We start from the raw sequence: 14,621 nt of genomic DNA, 5'->3' as shown, positions 1-14,621 counted from the left end.
CAGAGTTTGGGTTGAATTTGTGGTAAGACTGTTTGTTCTAACCTTTGCATTACCGCTTCTGCTATGAGTCCAGAGATGGGTGAGCCCATGGGGGTGCCATTGATTTGTTCATATATTTGGTTGTTGAATGTGAAGTGTGTTGTGAGGCACAGGTCCAGTAGTTTGAGTATGCAGTCTTTGTTGATAGGTTCCCCGTCTTGTTGTCTGTTCTGTATGTCCAGCAGGTTGGCTATTGTTTCTCTGGCTAGGGTTTTGTCCATAGAGGTGAACAGTGCCGTTACATTGAATGAGACCATAGTTTTTTCTTGTCTATATGTATATTTCTGTCCAAGAATTCCTGTGTTGACTGTATAGAGTGTCTGGATCCGCTGATCAGGTGTTTCAGTTTCTGCTGTAGTTCTTTAGCCAGTTTGTGTGGTGGTGTCCCTGGTAGTGATACTATGGCAACCGGGAGCGGCAGGGACAGGCCACTATAAATGCCGGAGGAAACATCACAGAAGCGCTTCACAGGAGGCTCCCAAGCACTGAGGATGTCACCTAGACAGGGGACGAAACGTCTGCAACACAAATTCTCAGTTCGGCGAACAGAACCACAAGAACTATAATTCCACAGAGAGTGGGTTGGGTGACAAACATAAAAGGGGAATGTTCTCTCTGTGGTTTAAATTATGAGTAACCTACATAAAGAAAATAGTGTTTAGTCAATAGTGCTGTTTTAGTTAATTGTTACAGTAAAAGTTTCAAAATATGAACTCTTACCATGTCATTCTTTCATTAACTACAAATTTAAATTTTAAAAAATTGTGATGTTTATGGAGGTTGTAAAAACCTGAACCATTATTTTAATATTCTTAAGCAATGATTGCAATTAATTTTAAAATTGTGATTTGTTCAGTGGTATTTGAATTGAAACTTCAGGTTTATATTTATAATGATAAACATCAAATTTTTTGGTAGAATTGAGCAGGGCTTGTCTCTTTGAATGTGATGCTAACTGATGACAGAGTGATGTTGATTGATGTAGAGTGACAGCCATTACGAAGCTAGCTGTCTTGTGCAAAGATTCCAACAAACCACACCAAGCTAAGGAGGAAACCTCACCAGTGAGTAAAGAATTAGAAATACTTGTTGGAAGTCACAGTGGCTGAGCTCCACTTTTAATCCCAGTTCCTACTAATATTATTCAGGTAGTTCATGGTCCCTTCCAGGAGATACTTGAGCAATCTGGGAGACTTGGGAGATTCATCAAGTTGAATTCACCGCAAATTATTGCCTTGTACAATACCCCTGGCTGGGTTGGGGGAAATTACTGGGGTCCCTCCATAAAAATAGCAGGTGTGCCCATCAATGCCCCTCACTATGAGTGGGTGAAAAAAGAAAGTAACACATTTAAAACCTGTCTAGAGTTCAAGCTAGTGCATTGACCATGCCTTTGAGATTTACCAGATTATTGTCCTGTAAACCTGATCGGAGTCAGTGTACCAGTCCACAGCTCCTGCACAAATAAAGGTCCAGCCTGTGTTAGTTTCTGGGCACTTTGCATTTGGAACATGTACAAAGATCTCAATCAGAATTCAACCCAGCAGAGCCACAGATTCATGGCTTGGGTGAGAAGCAGCAGGGTCTAGGTGCCATGAGATCTTTTAGCATTACGTATTCCAATTATAGTAATAGCCACATGCATTTTTATGATATTTCTGTAACAAATTTTGGTTGGCTTTAAATTGCTCTGTGTTATATAAATGGAAATGCTTAAGTGAGCCAACTATCAAGCAGTTTAATCCTTTCAGGACTAAATGTCCTTGGCCCATTTTAGAATATTGCATAATTCTGTTTCAAGTCTTACAAAACGTCCAGGCTCTGCTCTCTTGCTAATCTTTTCTGTGTTTACATTAGACGTTGGTAGATTGAGACTCAAATCAAGACTGCAATTTAAATTGCAAGCTGGAAGTGTCATCAGATGGAGAACAAGCTTCTGTTTTTCACTATCATATAACTCAGAAGGTTGGGAGGTCAATCCTCACTTCAAATTTGTGCCCAAATATCTAGGCTAACATTTCTGTGCAATTCTAAATGAGCGTTCGACTGTCAGAGCTACCATCTGTCAGATGAATTGTTCAAACAAGCTTTTTGCTTTCTTTCAGGTAGACATAAAAGCTTTCATGGAATTTTTTTCAAAGAAGGTTTTTTTTTCCCTTGATGTCATGCTGACATTCATTTCTCAACAGTATGATAACAGATTAACTGTTTATTTAAAACATTTGTGTTTATGGCACCTTGTTTTGCATGAATTGGTGGGCACATTTTTCCACAAAACACTTCAAGAGTAATTTATTGGCTGTGAAATATCCCCAGGATATTAACCACACTACATAAATGCAAATTCTTTCTTTGCTGACTGAATACTATTCAGATTCACTTGAACTACTGAACACAGTCTTCCATTATTATCTGCGAGTGACCGTATTCTTGTTAGCTTAGCAAAGTCAGTGTTGCAATTCGCAATGTGGGGAGAATCAAAGCTGAGTCTGTTATTCCACTACCCAGTGTCAACCCACAGACTTAGCAGCAGAGGTCACTTGGTAGAAACCAGAACTGGAAGTAAGGTCAAGAAGGTTAAATGAGGGTCAGAACCTAGCACTGCTAGGGTACAGTCATCTGATGTATTATTATACAGATCTCAGAAAGACAATGTACCTTTAAGATAGCTCGATAATATTGCGATATGCGACATGCTATAAAATGATTCCATCTTAGTTTAGTTCAGTCAGTTAGTCTGTTAGGAGGTTACCAGCCAACTACATATATAATGCAACAGCAAACTACGTATGCATATAACCCACATTATCTGAGATTTTATAACAGTGTATGTAGTTAGTTACTAATATTTAATAAAATTCCAGTTATCTGACTCAATATGAACCTGTGAATCTAACATATAGAAAACCATGAGCACATAATCACCTGACAGGGGTGTTCCTCTATGAGATGGGTTCACCATCCACTTAAAGCTGGCAGACAGGTCTTGAAACTGGAGGGCCAATTGGAGGCTCGAAAGAGGCAGTACCAGAGGCAAGAGAGAGAGAGAAGGGGAGGCATCTAAAGATGGAGCTAGCCCTTCAAATTAAACTTGAAAACAAAAACCACTTCACATCCAGGTCACCATTGTGAATGGGTATCCTCTCTGTAGGAAAGCTTATGGCTGCAGCTGAGGTCAAACAGGACAGCCTGAAAGCCTGCCTGTTGTACTGGCCCCCAAGCAGGGGGACACCTTTAGGAAGCTGGTCCCAGCTGGCTTAGGACACTCACATACAATCAGCCTTTGCTAATAGGTCTCAATAGGCTTTTTTTTTGGTTATCACTTCATGGGTACTCATGCTGCCCTTACCCCTATTTGGCAGCTAGAAAGATGATCCAAGGGCCGAATGGTGCTGGTGAATTGGCACACTACCAACAGCGTAAACTTTCATGCACATCCCTTGCTGGTGCTCACTTCTTATCAGAATCCAAAATCTAATGCGAAGTTTCATTTTTACTTCAAAAATGATGATAATATTTGGAACATCTCCACCCAAATCCTGGCTGTGACCTGCTAAGTCATTGTGGATGAGGTATGGTACTTGACAGCATCCAGATGTGTAATCCAACAAAGCTCATTGAAAGGCCCTATTGATCTACAGGTACAAATGGCCCCAGCTTGTGACTTTGGCTGCTCAGAATTCTTAGAAAGTCCTCCTGCAATTTGATACTTATGGAAAAGATGATCACATCACATTCCTGCCTGTCTAATCTGGGTCCCAAAGTTTCCTAACCCATTAATCAGTAATGTAACGACTCCTCATATCTTATTCAAGCTATAGATAGGGTTGTCTATGAAACCAGAGTATCGCCTTTGGGAGGAACAGTATCATTATTGCTGTCACCTGACTAATTATTCTGCAAATTCTGTTCTTGGTTACAGACATGCTGGTTATTAATGGTTTAATGAGTTTGACCAAAGTTCACACTAAAATACTGACACAGTAAAGAACTAGAACTGAGAAGAGAAAATAAGTGATTGTATGATTAGCCATGTGATTGCTAGCAGGTACTTATGCCCTGTGTGTGTGTGTCACATTGATGTGTGACAGTGGTATGTCGCTCTCACAATGCAGTCATGTGCTTACTATTTACAGTCTCGCATAATACTCATGATATTGGGTCCTTGTGGCCTATGTTCAAGTCCCACCCACTCCCGAAGTGAGTAATGACATCTCTGAGCAGGTTGACTAGAAAAATAGGCTAATTTGAAAAAAAAATCTATGCTTCTTACAATATCCAATCTGTGGGATTTCTTCATAATTTTTCCTTCTTTGCTTCTCAGCTGTTGTATTGCAGAACTCCGTTGCTGCTGACATAAAACCATCTTTAAACTTGAGTGATTTTTTTAAAACTGTGAATCCATTTCCTTTACAGCTAAATGCAAGTGAGATCCTGGGTGAAAACAAAAGTAAAGGTTTTGTAATTGTGTCAAACTGAGCAGCTTTTGTTACAGTGTATATTTTAATTGTTCAGCTCTGGTAAATGTTTTCTTTGTCCTTTTGTGCTTACTTTGTTAGAATGCCAACAAAGCCTCATGCTTGTCTAGCCTCCTGGGCAAATGGATTACTCTGTCTAAACGTACCATATTAATAAATAACCCCAGATGGAAGAAACTTCTGTCAGACAGCCCCAAACTGGAACTGTGAAGACAAGAAATCAGTTAACTGCTGGATCCCAATAACAGAGAGTGAGTCTCAGCATTGTGCGTCACAAACACCGAAGTGACAGTTTGTTAGAAAGCCTTGCTAACAGGACCATCGGTGACAGCTGGAAGAAGTGAACAGGAAGTGATATGAACTTCCATGAGTTACAGCCAGTCATCTGCTGCGGCTTTATAAATGAATGGGCTAACATGTGGAAAATTTCTTTCTTTTTACTGAGTATAGTCCTCGTGAGAGTCTCTGAAGCCTGATCATCTGATTCTTTTCCTGTTAATTCCTCTGAGTAGGAAGTAATTTCAGAAAGAACAAAATCTTTCGTGGCAGCAATGATCTTTGCAACAACTCCCCCTCTTGAAAAGTTGGTTTAGACTGTTTTTTATGCTTTGGTGACTTTTTAACTGAACTTTGACTTTGAATTTCAAAACGTGAAAAGATCTTCTCATATAATGATGAACTTTGAAGGTGACTAATTAAACCGGAATCATTCAGCGTAACAGTGAACTCAAAGTTGGTTTAAAATAGATTCAAATGGTTATCAGAATCTCCACTCAAACTTTAAAGTTAACTAATTAATTTTATTCTATCAAAAAAATCTAAAATGTCAGGATGTTTATATGATTAGATTAGATTCCCTACAGTGTGGAAACAGGCCTTTCAGCCCAACCAGTCCACACCGACCCTCCGAAGAGTAACCCACCCAGACCCATTTCCCTCTGACTGATGCACCTAACACTACGGGCAATTTAGAATGGCCAGTTCACCTGACCTGCACATCTTTGGAATGTGGGAGGAAACCAGAGCACCCGGCGGAAACCCATGCAGACACGGGGAGAATGTGCAAACTCCACACAGACAGTTGCTCAAGGCCAGAATTGAACCTGAGTCCCTGGTGCTGTGAGGCAGCAGTGCTAACCATTGAGCCACCATGCCAATAGAATATCATAGAATTTATGCAAGTGCCAAACAATAACCATTGCTATAAGTGACAATCTAACCATTTCTCCTTGACATCCCGTACTGACAGCATCTATACCTGCAATATCAACAATGATGAGTGACCAATTGGTGATTCTAGCTTGTTTATCAATTTATTCATGCTACAACTTACCTCATTAATACCTTTCTGAGCATGTTGAATAAGCTAGCTGTTCAGAATTCTCAGAACAGTTACCGGGTAACTTCAGATTGTCAATTGCTCCAAAAGGACCTATATGCTGATCACTAGGTACCATACTGATCACGGCATGCTCTATGGTCACATGCACCCCACAGACATTAGCATCTGATATGTGCCAGCCTCTAGGATTCCTTATGCCCACATCTGGGGCTGCACCAGCAACTTTCATTGTAATGCTGCAACAAGGGCACTGTGCGTTCAGGGACACGCATCCAATTCATGGACTGGACCAGGCTGCACCTTCAGTCTATTCATTTGCTGTCATAGCTCTACTTCACTATGAATATACCTGGATGCTCAAGCATCCTTGCCTTGCCCCTTTGCCATTTTGCCCCTCAGCCTTAGATGACAGGCTCTCAGTACTGCTGCATTATTGTGGAAAGCCAGGAAGCTTGTCATAGTTATCAGCAGTCTTCAGTCAAGGGAGATAGTCTTCGCCCAGGGATTCTGGGACAATAAATCGAAGGTAGCTACTGACACCAGTCCAGAGGCTTTGATACAGTTAGTCAGCCACTAGGGATGGTCAGAGTTGGGGTACTTTGCACATTAGGGGTGAGGAACAGAATGTTGGGCAGCCCATCATCCGTATTGACTGTTGTTACTATACACAAGCTACTTTCTTCCTGGAAAGGGAGAGAGGCGGATATTATGGGAGATGAAAGTGTGTGGCACGGCTGTTAAATTTGGTGCAAATCTCTCTTGATACTCTGCCACATTTTGAGTCTTAAAATTCACAGAATATGTGCACTCTTTGCTTTTCAATACCAACTTATCTGCATTGAAATCAATTTGTCAATTATACAACAAGGCTTACAGTTCATCTCTGAAAATCTCATATTTACAATTTGTCAAATGTTGATAGTGCTTAATTGAGTGTTCCTCAACATTAACAATGTAGCTTTGCGTTACAGGCATCTCAAGGGAAGCCTACAAGAAAATGGAAGACCCAAATTCCTGGATGATCGCCTCCAAATAAAAAAAAACTTTGCAAAATATGCTGCATTCTTTCCAATTCTTGAGCAGTGAGTCAGATCTTTACCTTGCCATCTATTTTCTTTAAATCAAAGTCATCACATTTAAAGAACAACTTTTAACAGTCTGAAAACTTGTCCCAGTGACTTCAGCTTTCTTCCACTTTTCACTAGACTGTCAATTGAAATATTTACATTAGCTGGTTTCATATAAGGGACACGGTCAGTTTGAATCTTTCAGATCTAAATAGCAGATGATTCATTTAGCAATTTTTTACATTTATTATTACAATTTAATTACGTTTTGTTTCTTCACAGGATATGGGCAATGCCACATTCATTATCCACCTGTAGTGATGATCCAGCTGAAATGCTGTTCAAGAAGATATTTAGAGTCCCAGATAAATTCTTTTTTTTTAACTAGTTAAACGATCTCAATTGACAAACATTGTCCAACACAGGCAGTACAACTGCAGGCAGATCTAATGACCATGTCACTAATTAAATTAGCAATACAACAATAACAAAAATTGGAGAAGTTAGGAAGAGAGTTAGGAGTAAATTAAAGTAATGTTGAAGTTGTAAGGAATTCAATTCACCCCCTGTGGTGCCCATTTCTCACTGAAAACTTTCATGATGTTGGTGGATACTGTGTGCTCCTTCTCCAAGGAGACCTGGGCACTAACGTAACCTTGGGAGAGGACAGGCACTTGTGAGTCATGACCCTGTCCATAGCCTGCTGTCTGGACCTGTTGGTCACTACTTTGGCGATGTCCCCGTCCCTAACACGATGGGTACCCAAAAGTCCAGGAGTGCAACCGAGAGAACAATGACATATGTATTAAAAAACCGAACGGGAGCTGCAACTGCCCACAACCAATGTGCAATCCTTGGACTCCACAGCACCATAAAGTAAATTGATTCCAAGATGAATTCTTCAATATGCTTCAGCAGCCTGCATAGTCTGCTCTTGTGTTCTTGCCTCTTATACTAGCAAGGATCTGAGGGGGCAAGTTAAAAAAAAACTACCATGAGGTGATAGGCCAATCAAAGCAGTACCAGTTGTGGTGCATTTTGGATCTGAGTGCCCACTGATCAAAAGGAGTGGGTACTGATAATACCAGACTCTGCAGACCCTGGGAAATAATGCTGACCTATTCTCTGGAGGTTGTTACTATTCTTTGTATATCATGTCAAGCATGGAAGTGAATGTTTGGTGCAGCCATTTTGGGTGCACAAGCTGCTAGTGACACTGTTAGTGAGGCTAGATGCAATTGATTTGGAGTCAGCATCCAGTCTAAGTGGTACTGTGCATTTAAAATTAGTTTCATATGTAATGGCACTGAGGATTGACGTTGGTCTCTAGCATGATCCATGATATCCATCTCATCCAGAGGAATTAGAATTAGACCACTGAAGATGCTCACGTTACTGTCTTGTTTTAAGAATAAGATCCGAGAAATCTTAACGTACCCAGTTTTCAGGGGCATGAAAATGATTTCAGCCAGGTTTTGCCACTCACTGTCAGATCAATATTTTCACTTTTGACTTGCTCTAACACCAGCAGAGTAAGGTAAAAAAAAATCACGACACCAAGCGGGTCCAGCGGGTTTATTTGAAAACACTAGCAGAGTAATGACTGAAAAAAGAGCGGCACAGTCTGCTGGGAAGAATTGTGGGAACTTATCGTTCACTTTAGCTTCTCTGGTGTGGTTACTACTTGTTTCTTGCATCAGAAAGGAGTCCCCGTGGGGGAAAAAAAAGTGTCACTCCACCTCAGTGACCTCCCTCCACAAATTAACAGCACAGACTTGGCAGCTCTCAACCTGAAATAGTCCCTCTTTCCTACTCTATGCCTCAATGAGGGGGATGCTGAGGTCAGATTTCTTGAAAGCTTCTTCTTGTTCCTTCAATCCAGCTCTCACCTTCACTCTAAGGCTGCTTGTTTTCTCTGATGCTGCTGTAACCACTTATGCAGCAGCTGATTTCACGTCCGGCAACAACACAGGGCTCCTTTGAGGCCTAACCCATACTTCAACCAAAGTATTCCTCTCCGAAACCTCTGACATATCTGAGGTTTTACACCACTTGTGTAATTCTCAGTATGCTAATTACATGCCCAATTTGCAGTAGGGTCAGCATCGGGACGGTATGGTTGACCAAATCCTGGACTCACCTTGCTTTTAATATCAAAAAATCCATCAGAATCACGAGACCAATCTTCTTTTATCAATGCAGTGAAATGAAATTAAATGAGTGCACCTTTTGGAAACTGTCGGGTTATTTACATATTTAAAGATTAGGCAGATGGACTGAGTATACAAATAGCTTTTATTGTGGGCTGTGGCAGAGAGAGTAACAAGAGGTCATATGACATGTATGGAGGATTTGGTGCAGTTAAAATAGGCAATCTATCATCGAATGGTTAACATGTGCTAGAAATAGCAAAGCAGATCATTAATCTCCAGGGACATCAAAGGGAACGTATTGTTGCATGTTGGGTTTGGAAGTTAAGTCAAGTATTGACTGAAAAAAATAAAATGCAAGAAGATCTAATTATTAATCTGGAAATGTTTAAACCATGGCCATTCCACAATTGTATTAGAATGCCAACATGTTAAAACTTGTGCAGAGTTGGTTCTGCTCCAAAGGTGCTTGAGGTAACACCAGCTTCAGAAATACAAAGGACCAAGTGCACATAACTCTTCTGTGCTTGCTTTTATTCCTTTCATTCCTGGCTTTTTGGCCAGGGGTTTTGTTTTACAGAGTTGAGATGCAGCTGTGGCACCGCCTGTCTCAAAGCCAACTCCGCCAGACACATAGTTTATAACAAGTGGGAACTGAAGCTATAATTATATGAAATAGATTTAATTAAAGGTCTATTTCTCGGAAGGTAACACATAGCAAAGTGCAACAACGTTACTTTAAAGTTCAGGCATGCTGAGAGGGATGGGATAGATCGTTCTATCATTCTGTCCTTTTTTTTAACATTTGCCTTTTTTGCTAACACACTCACCTGTAACTCATGAACAGGAAGAGTGGTGGCACTGCCCCTGAAACAGACACTGCAAACACTGGGTGGCCATGGAAGCTGCGATTGTGATGTGGTCAAAAGGATTGATTATCAACCTGTAAATCTTTGCAATGTGCCGAAAGCAGGCAGCAAGATTGGAATGATCTCCTGCCTGACCAGAGGTGTATAGCAATTGCATTGCTGTAGCCTCCCCACTTTAAAAGATTCCATATGCAGGTTTATGTCATCAGCTCTATTCCTCCCTTTGAGGGACAATCAGAATAACGAGAAGCTCGTGAATTCAAGTCTAATTTTGGAGGCTTGAGGACATCATCTAAGCTGATGCGCAGATACATTACCGAGGGAGTTCTAATTAGTCTCCAGTGGGTGTGGTAAACTTGATCACAATATTGCTGGCAGTATTTTCCATTCACATTGCCTGCTATTTTAAACAACTACTTCTCCACAGTCAGTTCTACATAGACTGTTTATTTGCTGCATGCATCAGCAACGGGTCCAATCATCACCATCTTGTGTGCTTTGTGCAAAAGCAGATCTTTGGCTTGTTGCCTTCTGTTGTTTCTTTGGCAGTATTTTCCATCAGTGACGGTTTGTATTATTTGCATGGCATTGCCTTCCATTCTGAAGGGCAAGGCAAGGAGGCAGAGGGGATTTGGTTAGAGCAAGTGTATCGTGTTATACATTTATGGTCTCCTTATTTAAGAAAGGACTTAATTTGTCCACAAGGTACTCCAAATTATTTTACAGCCAATTAAGGAGTCGCAGGTAGATAGGATAGTGAAGAAGGCGTTTGGTATGCTTTCCTTTATTGGTTTGAGTATTGAGTACAGGAGTTGGGAGGTCATGTTGCGGCTGTACAAGACATTGGTTAGGCCACTGTTGGAATATTGCATGCAATTCTGGTCTCCTTCCTATCGGAAAGATGTTGTGAAACTTGAAAAGGTACAGAAAAGATTTACAAGGATGTTGGCAGGGTTGGAGGATTTGAGCTGTAGGAAGAGGCTGAACAGGCTGGAGCTGTTTTCCCTGGAGTGTCGGAGGCTGAGGGGGTGACTTGTAGGGGTTTACAAAATCATGAGGGGCATGGATAGGATAAGTAGACAAAGTCTTTTCCCTGGGTTTGGGGAAGTCCAGAACTTGAGGGTATAGGTTTAGGGTGAGAGGGGAAAGATATAAAAAAGACCTAAGAGGCAACATTTTCACGCAGAGGGTAGTACATGTATGGAATGAGCTGCCAGAGGATGTGGTGGAGGCTAGTACAATTGCAGCATTTAAAAGGCATCTGGATGGGTATATGAATAGGAAGGGTTTGGAGGGATATGGGCCAGGTGCTGGCAGGTGGGACTAGATTGGGTTGGAATATTTGGTCGGCATGGACGGGTTGGACAGAAGGGTCTGTTTCCATGCCGTACATCTCTATGACTATGCGCTTTTTTTAAGTGTAGTCACTGTTGCTGTGTAAGAATTGAGGCAGCAAATGTGCACACATCAAACTCCCATAAACAGCAATGTGATAATTGCTAGATAATCTGTTCCAGCAATGTCTATTGACTGAGAAATATTGGTCAGGACAACAGCAATTAAATCTTCAGCTTTTATTTGGAGTAGTGCCGTAGGATCTATTGCATTTATCTGAGAGACATTAATTAAATGTTTTTAATAAATAGTGGTTACCTTATTTAAAGAAAGATATAAATACATTGGAAGCAGTTCAGAGGAGTCTTATCAGACTAATACCTGGAATGGATGGTTTGTTAGAAAGGCCAGACCTGTATCCAATGGAGTTTCAAACAGTAAGGGGTGACTTGATTGAAGCATGAGGAATCCTGACAAGGTGGATGTGGACAGTATGTTTCCTCTTAAGGGAGAATCTAGGGCCTGGTTTCACTGTTTAAACATTAAAGTGTGGCCTCTTCAAAACACAGTTGAGGTAAAATGTTTCTCACTGAATTTTTGAACACGTCCTCAAAAGCCAATGGAACCAGAATCTTTGAATATTTTAAAGGCAGAGATGGATAGATTCTTAGTTAGCAAGGAGGGTTGAAAGGTTATCAGTAGTTGGTGGAATTGTACATTTGAGATTGCAATCGAATCAGTGTGGACCTTGTTAAATAGAGAGCAGGTTGGAGGCGCTGAATGGCCCACTACTGCTCCTTGTTTGTATTTGACATTTCATTAGAAAGACAACAAATAGTGTCAATAGTGGAGCACGCTGTCAAGAGACTCTGGGGGTAAGCCTAGATTACTGTGCTTTCCTGTATGTTTCTGCTCTTGGCGCACCCTGCAATCAAAGTGGACAGGAAGTTAAGAGGGTGGTTTGTTTAAGAGGCCAGGTTCTGCACCCATCTTCAGTGATAATGCTTCACGGGTGCTGATACAGCATTCAGGAGAGCAAATACCTGTCAATCTGAATGAATTGACATTGCAATAAAGCATGAGGTGAACTCACTATGCTGAAATTTCCAGTCAGTCACTCTCTCGCTACTTCATTATCAGTCCCATCATGTTATTGCCAGTAAAGCAAGGGACCCCAGAGATGATTACACTGGGGACAGGCAATTCTCAAAATTAATCTTGTAGAATTGCTAAAAGATCACAAAGATTTCAAGTAAAGCTGTGGAGTTCCAAACATCAACCAAAGGATTTCCCGGCATCTCCCCCACATTAAAACCCAACCCACTTCTCTCAGAGAAACAAGTTAGTGCTTGTGTCCCTCTTCAGAAATGTTTAACTCTGTCTGGGAATGATGATAGCACCTGTACATGTGCTTGGCTTTACAAACATTCTGAGCAGTGTTTGGTTGAATTGACAGGGCCTCACTTGCGAGCTGGAGAGCCTTGCTTGTTTTTTTTAGGAAAATCTGCCAAATTATGTGCCAATTAGGCACTTAATTGAGCAGCAGCACTCCTTCCCCTGATCAAGGTTCCTAGGGATAGATGTCCCGCCAGCCAAAAGCTGCCAAATATTGTTCTTTTTTTCTTAATTAACTTTTAACAATAAATAGGAGCAACACAACCTACCCTAATGCAGAGATACTGAAGCTTTAGAAATGTTTCTACCCAGTTTTGAACTGGAACCTTTTCACACGTTAGGTGATTGCCATAGCCACTACACTACAAAAACATGACAAACCCATGCTAAGTGAGAGTTGAATTTATAATCTCAGTAGCTAACCTGCCTCTATATTTTTCACCTACTATGCACTGAAATCAATTGTGTTACAACAAGACTAAATAAATAAATCCCATTAACTATTACCATAAATAGGAGCAGCACGTCTTTTTTTCGCGGAAGGATACAGAGGCATTAACCCTGTTTCAACCTGGGGACTCACTGTGTGTTAGACAAATGTGACCACCACTACCCCACACAGAAACACCACCCGTATTGATGGAATGTAAGTTCTTTGAGTTACCAAGACAGGACTTTAAAGACACAAGAGCATTACACTGAGCCTCTGAATTACTAGTGGAGTGAAATCATCGCTGCGTCATCATTTGTCCCTTTGTCCATCCATAATTTCACTTTCGATTTGGCGTTACATGTTGACCAAACAGACAAGGATGGCAGATTTCTTTCCTAAAGGGTCATTAGTGAAAATCAATGGTAGTTTCATGGTCACCATTATTGAGACTAGTATTTTAATTAAATAAATGGTGGAATTTGAGCCAGTGTCTTTAGAGCATTAGTCTGGGCTGCTTGTGGACCGATAGCAGCATTACCACTAAATTACCATCCCCCCTCATTAGCCAGCTCTATCACCAGGGAGGTGGTGGCTACTATCGTGATCACCTAAGGCCTTGGATCACTAAGGGACACAGACACTAAGTGATGTCAGGAGTGGGTTTGTGGGTTCAGGTTGTGGGTAAGAGAGAAATAGGGTTGAGGGTGGGTCTCAAGGGGCACACCTTCCCATGCCATGTCCCTCCATCAGACACTAAGTGTCTTTGAACAAGGAATACACTCAGAGCATAAAAGTAACTCCAACAGGTTTTGATGTTTGATCTTTCCACCTGACAAGTACCCTGCTTATTGTTGACTGAATAATGAAGTTGTTGTGTAATGAAGCCCTCAACATAGTTATTGTATGCCCATTTAAGTGCTTCAATTGGCAGAGGAATATTCACATCTCCCACATAAGTTTGGTATCAGGATCATTTAGTTATCATTGGCAGGTCATTAAACTCAGTTCACTGAATTAAAAACCCTAATATCAATCATAATAAATCATGAACTGCTGCTCCACCTCCACTTTCCTAAGACTCACTGCTCTGATATCTTATACTACCATGTTGGTGGTAGCTTACCTAGAAACAATTAGAAGTTATTTTTGAAAATCATCAACATAGATCATTATTACAGAAATGAAAATATATACTGAAGTATCAACACTCCCAAGGATGCCTATCTGTTCTGTGGGCCTTAAGTCAAATTATCTTTTCATTTTCTTTGCATCCGTTCGTCATTTTGAAATATTTATTTCTTCATGGTATCGTCTTTCTTATTAAAACTCCCCCCCCCCACCCACATGCCCCTGCTTTTGTTTTTAATTTCCTCACAGTGACTCTTTTTCTTCATGAATGGTTTAATACCCCCACAACGCCACCAGCCAACCAAATCTTTCTTTCCATTATTCAGTCAGTTCCTCTGAATGCATGATTTGGAGATGCCGGTGTTGGACTGGGGTGTACAAAATT

The 14,621-nt window shown here is 40.9% G+C and overlaps 1 long non-coding RNA gene across 2 annotated transcripts in view; it reads left to right on the top strand.

The window, feature by feature from the left end:
• LOC122558155 overlaps nucleotides 1-6,912 on the top strand; it is a 300,586-nt gene extending 293,674 nt beyond the window's left edge. For both annotated transcript variants that reach the window (XR_006314055.1, XR_006314054.1), the window contains 2 exons: nucleotides 4,599-4,768; nucleotides 6,831-6,912. This is a non-coding gene — a long non-coding RNA (uncharacterized LOC122558155). The remainder of the gene's footprint in view (nucleotides 1-4,598; nucleotides 4,769-6,830) is intronic.
• The last annotated feature ends 7,709 nt before the right edge of the window (nucleotides 6,913-14,621 follow it).

The sequence above is a fragment of the Chiloscyllium plagiosum genome, chromosome 2 (assembly GCF_004010195.1).
Source record: "Chiloscyllium plagiosum isolate BGI_BamShark_2017 chromosome 2, ASM401019v2, whole genome shotgun sequence".
NCBI lineage: Eukaryota > Metazoa > Chordata > Chondrichthyes > Orectolobiformes > Hemiscylliidae > Chiloscyllium > Chiloscyllium plagiosum.
This window is presented reverse-complemented; position numbering and strand designations above follow the sequence as displayed.